The 5,770-nt window shown below is 46.0% G+C and overlaps 2 non-coding genes across 2 annotated transcripts; both read right to left on the bottom strand.

The window, feature by feature from the left end:
* Nucleotides 1–5,064: 5,064 nt before the first annotated feature.
* trnal-uaa (transfer RNA leucine (anticodon UAA)) lies at nucleotides 5,065–5,147 on the bottom strand. Its single transcript has one exon. It is a non-coding gene; the product is annotated as a tRNA-Leu (tRNA).
* Nucleotides 5,148–5,440: 293 nt separating this feature from the next.
* trnal-uaa (transfer RNA leucine (anticodon UAA)) lies at nucleotides 5,441–5,523 on the bottom strand. The gene has a single exon. It is a non-coding gene; the product is annotated as a tRNA-Leu (tRNA).
* Nucleotides 5,524–5,770: the final 247 nt, after the last annotated feature.

The raw sequence follows: 5,770 nt of genomic DNA, 5'->3' as shown, positions 1-5,770 counted from the left end.
CCAGCAAGTGGCGCCTAGGGCTAGAAAGAACGTGGGGTACATCTTGCATAAACTGCTCGATTCCGACGGGGCTGTACGTTGGACCCAGTCGGGTGAACTCATCATCAGAGATAGACCCATTAAAGGTTCCCATATTTTAGATTTGATGAAAACTTTATCGCAGCCTAAATCCCACGCCGGCGGATATCCTAAAGGCTGGGAACCCTTTTTAAACGTGATATCAGAATTAAACATCCCCCTCACGAGCGTGGGTAACATCCAAGCCAGGAAAGCCCTAAGTCATCTTAAAGATTACGGCGGAAGGGATCCCCCGCCTCCCTCCTCCCCTCCTGTGAAACAGAACCTCGGGAGACGTAGAAAACGTATTGTTGACGACTCACCACCACCGCTTGAGGGAACCCCTCACACACCGCGCGATTCCTCCCCAGAATATCGTTTATGGCCTTTAAAGGGTACTCCTTATGCTCCGTGGATAGATTACAACGATTAAGTGTTTTATATACGTGTGTGAAAAAGAATTAAAACGCGTCGGTTAATAAAATGTAAAATTTATTGAATAAAGGGTGTCACGTTTTTATTTTTTCCCCAACATGAATCTAACAAGCATAACAATCTTTAAATAGTTTTAACGAACATACATTTTGCGGCTTTGAAAGTTTATCGGCATTAACACGGCTAATACACTTGTGATATTTCTTGATAAACTCGGATACTAGAGCGTCGTTTTTCCTCAAGTCGTCAGAGTACAACATCATAGTCTCTTGAAATGAAAGTCCCATGAAGCGCCGGTAGAGGAAAAAGGCGACGTGGGCCCCGCACGTGGAAGAAAAGTCATGTTGAACTTGACGCGTATTATACCTTATTTCGGTAGCGTGCCTCCCCAAGAAGCTCATAAAACTCTTTGGGTAGTAAGGGGAATCGGGGGGATAACCGTAAGAATCAAAGAAGGAGGCTTTGCCCTCTTGGGGCTCCAAAATTATCCCGATCCAGTGTTCACCCTCTCTATTCTGGTCATGCGTGTTTGCGACCAGAAAAGCGGGCCTGGTCTCTATGCGGGTGGGTAATAAATCGCTAGGCCACACGCCTCCAAAAGCATCCCCCAGCAGGGGCCGTAAAACGCATTCCAGCTGGTGAGTGTTCATGATGATGATGATGATTAAAAGTCCACCAGAACCTGTCTCTTGGCGTTTATTTCAATCACGCTGTCGAAGCAGGCGTAGACGATGAGACTCATGGTTCGAGGTAGTGGGGCTCTGAACCTTAAATCCAGACGGCACGTGCCGCTGATGGCGGGTGACAGGGCACCGCCGTCCAGCTCGTCGTCTCGGGAGAGATTGAGAGCAAATAGCGAGTATCCGTTTTCAAAATCCTCGCGGTTGATGCATAAGGGCGAATCCTTTAAATGCCTGTTTGTAGCCAGGAAAAGGTTGTAAAACTCTCTGACCGACTGCCTCGCTCTAAAATCGGGCTGGAACGGTTTGCTGGGTATGTGTCGCCCGTTGACTGAGAGGCTCAGAAATTCCAGGTCACAATGCTGAAACCTGAACGGGTTTCTGTTTCGCGTGCCCACGAACGCGGCGTGGTCCACGATCCCCAAAACGATGTAGCGCGGTAAGTTGCCCAGGAAGAGGTTGTCCTGCGGGCAAACCCGCGATTGTGCGGGCAGCGTATAATTTTTAACGACTACCCTGCTTATAGGGTACAGGGCGTTTGCTTTCATGAGAGCGGCCGAGTGACCCAGTGACACCGCCGGGGAGACCTCCACTTTTTTCACAAACAGGCTGGCCCTCAGTATTTTCAGCTCGTAATCGGTGTCATTTCTACACATGAGACTAAAGTCGCTTTTAGCCTTTACAAACTTTAAGCGTATATCCACGTTGTTTAACAGCATTCGTTCGCTGAAAAAAATATCGGCGTGTATAGGACCCATCAGAGAAAACTCCTGAGAGTTTCTACAGAAGGCGGCTCGCTTCTGTAACCCCACGTTGGGGCCCTGCGCTGAGACGTCCACGCTATCCAAGTCGCCCCCGACGTCTTTGTACCAGAGCCCTGCCGAAAACTGACTCTCTAGCGTATCCGTAGAAAAATTGAGCAGGGTCTCTATGACTGACCTATAGGGGTGCGTGGCCGACGAAGAACTGATCAGGACGTCGTTCAGACTCACATCCAGCTGGGAGAATATGCCGTTTAGCGGGTACTGTATAATACCGCAGGGGTCGGCGTCAAGCAGGGGGGCTCCATCGGCCCTAACGATCTTGAGCCTTAGATATAGCAGTGTAGAGTTGAGGTCCACATAGAAATTGCCCGACCCCGGTATTAGGAAATCCAAAACATCCTGATCGGTAATGGAATTTAATGGGTTGATTTCTACATAATTGGTCTGATCTATGGATAATTGCGTCATAGGGGCCGCAAACAGGTCCAATTCAGATTTGGTACATTCAGCCGAGAGCCGGTGAGCTAGAGCCATTCTTGTTTACGCTGCGTTTTCTCTCTCTTAAAATATGTCCCCGGGGGGTTTCCTGTTTCTCTTGGCGGATGGAGACTTGGGAATCCTGACGCCTCTGCCAGATTTATTTTTCTTTTTTTTTTTATGACCTTGCAGCAGGGCTAGAGGTGCTTGGGCTCTCGTTCTACTCCCCCTCCTCCTCCTCCGAGAGAGGAATAGCAGACCCGACCCTTCCTGCTTGGGGTCACCTGTGTTTGTAAAACGGCCGCTGACTACAGAGCTGACTAGATCCGATCCTATTCCTTTGACCGCCGATTTCAAATGAGGTTTCGCTATATCGACCCCACGCTTAAGAAAGGGTAAAACGAATCTAAAAGCCCTACTGAGCATGGACCCCAACCCACGCCCGTACATCACGGGGCTCCCCGCAAAACCGGGGAGCCCATGTCCCGCCTGACTGGTGTAATACGTAATAAATCTCTGTGGATTGTGGTAAGCCATTGTTTTCTTTTTTTTTAAACGGGGCGAAAGTGTAGCTTGACGATCGTTTTTCCGTAGGAGAAATTAATCAGAGTATTCTGATCGTTCTTTATCTCGATATGCAAATTCTGTAGGCTCTGCTTGTTCACCGGTACGTACTGCAGCTTGTGGAACGGCAAAGTGACTACGTCGCCGAACGCACCGTCTATTTTAACGGTTCTGAGGAGCGGGACTACAAATTCCCCCACGTGCTGCGGTTCCACGATGTTACAGTAGACGTACATATTGTAGAATCCCGCGTGAATGTCGCCCGGGTAGGGTGAGGTCGACCCGCTACCTCCTCCTAGGTTATACCACTGACCCGGCTCAAAGCCCAGCATGTAGGCCAGAGTAGGTTTAAATTGGATCTTGTATTTATGGTTTCCCGTCATATTAACCCTTCGTGTAATCTCGCTGTATGAGAAGGAAACTTCGGTACCTAATTTTTTTAACGTAGCGTTGATTTCTGTCACAATCTGTTTCAGAGATTCATAATAGCCCACTTTAATTTTCCGAGGAAAAAGGTAAGGTAGGTCCACTAAAGGATCGGCCGCTCTCTTTGCCTCCGCCTCCGTATCCCGCAATTCAAAAGTATTATCCGGGTGTGTAACATTTCGCCACGTGTAACAATACATGATTTCAGCCAGAGCTACTTCGTAAGGCCCCCGTAGCTCTATAGGTCGCGAGAGCATCACGGTGTAATCCGAACTCTGGTTATCGGGGAAGATGGAGAGACAAGAGTTTGACGGTAGCGTGAGGTAAAAAGAGGGGCGGGCGTCCATTTTCTTTTTTTTTTCTTTTTTTTCTCTTTTTTAAAAAATTAAACCTGTATCAAGTCCGACCGCGGTATCCACGAATCGAACCTCGAGGGCCAACCCTGCCAATGTACTAAAATCCACTTTTTCCCCTTTCTGTCGGTCTTTGAGCCTATAACCTTCTCGACCTTGAACGCGCGTCTCGGAGATATTTTGACTTTCTGCAGCTCCGCTTCATAGAATGTTCCCTCGAGTATTTCACCGCTCACGTCCCTCAATTTATATACCGGTGGGGATCTGGGTACACGTTCGCATATGACAAAGTACTCGTCCGTAAATGTCTGCTCGTACTTTTTGTCAAATATCTGACTGTGCTTGGAGACTCTCACAGTGTCCCCTATGTTAAACTTAAAACGTGGCCGTGTGCTTTTTTTCTTCAGGGGGCCGTATAGATTATCAAATACTAGATGAGCATTATCGGGCCTGACCTCGGCAGGTTTCATTTTAATAGCGCTGTGAAATGACTGGTTGTACCCCTTTATTAGATCGTCCAACACGTCCACATATCGCCGGGTGTTTTTAGCCGTAAAGTACCTGTACATCCTCTCTTTTAACGTTCGATTAAATCTCTCTACGATGGAAGCTTTAAGTTCACTAGCCGTAGTGAAATGGGTGATTTTATGAGTTTTTAAAAGTTTCTGAAAAGTCCCATTTAAAAACTCCTTACCGGCATCCGTCTGTAGCTTGAGGGGGACGCCCCCCTCGGTTAAAATAGAATCAAAGGCCTGGGTTACAGCCGCCCCAGTCTTGTTTCTTAACGCGCGAGCATAGGCTTTTTTAGAAAAAACATCAATCACCGTAAGGAGGTATTTTAACCCGTCGTTGTACGTGGCCAGCCCTTGCATGTCGCATAAATCGGCCTGCCACTGATACATGGCTCTCGGAACAAACACTCTGTTCCTGGGGAAATTCTTTTTAACCGGTTTATGTAAAGTATAACTGTCTTGCATAGACAGCCAGTCTCTGATGTCATCAGCAGCCACTTTTTGCCCCGTATCTTGCTGCACGGCTCTCTGCAGTCTGGAGACACCTCCGTATGACCCCGGTTGGCTGGGGTCATAGTACGAACTGCTCAAGACGCGAGCTGTAGTCTTGGCAACAGACATGCTTTTCACACACTGAGTGGGGGGAGAGCGGGGGTGCGGCGTTTTATAGCTGACTGTGGATGGGGGGTTGTTAGGAGACTGAGTGAACATCAGTGAAATTTTTGTGTGTTTTTTCTACATTTAACCCATATTGTGTAGTTTGTTTTTTTAATTATTATTATTTTACAAAAGAGTTTAGCTGGGGTGGGGATCGAACCCACGCGGACATACGTCCATTGGATCTTAAGTCCAACGCCTTAACCACTCGGCCACCCTGCTCAGCATTTTTTACCTGTTATTTACAAAGACTATTACAACGGTATTCAAGTTTTATTTTTTTTTTATTTTTGCAATTAGTGAAAGATATATATATATATATATATATTAAAAAAGCTGGTATACAATTTGTGAAGGTTACATTTTCAAAATGCAGGTATACATTTAGTTACAGCCGTGACAGTTGTTGAGGTAAGAGACTGAGTGAACATCAGTGAAATTTTTGTGTGTTTTTTCTACATTTAACCCATATTGTGTAGTTTGTTTTTTAATTATTATTATTTTACAAAAGAGTTTAGCTGGGGTGGGGATCGAACCCACGCGGACATACGTCCATTGGATCTTAAGTCCAACGCCTTAACCACTCGGCCACCCTGCTCAGCATTTTTACCCATTATTTACAAAGACTATTACAATGGTATTCAAGTTTAAATTTTTTTTTATTTTTGCAATTAGTGAAAGATATATATATATATTTTAAAAAAGCTGGTATACAATTTGTGAAGGTTACATTTTCAAAATGCAGGTATACATTTAGTTACAGCCGTGACAGTTGTTGAGGTAGATTAGCGATGTCACATGCAGTAAAGTGGATATAGTGGCTTTTTCAACGATACATGTATGTA

This window comes from Brienomyrus brachyistius, unplaced genomic scaffold (assembly GCF_023856365.1).
Source record: "Brienomyrus brachyistius isolate T26 unplaced genomic scaffold, BBRACH_0.4 scaffold134, whole genome shotgun sequence".
Taxonomy (NCBI): domain Eukaryota; kingdom Metazoa; phylum Chordata; class Actinopteri; order Osteoglossiformes; family Mormyridae; genus Brienomyrus; species Brienomyrus brachyistius.
The sequence above is the reverse complement of the archived record's forward strand: the minus strand, read 5'-3'. Positions and strand labels throughout refer to the sequence as shown.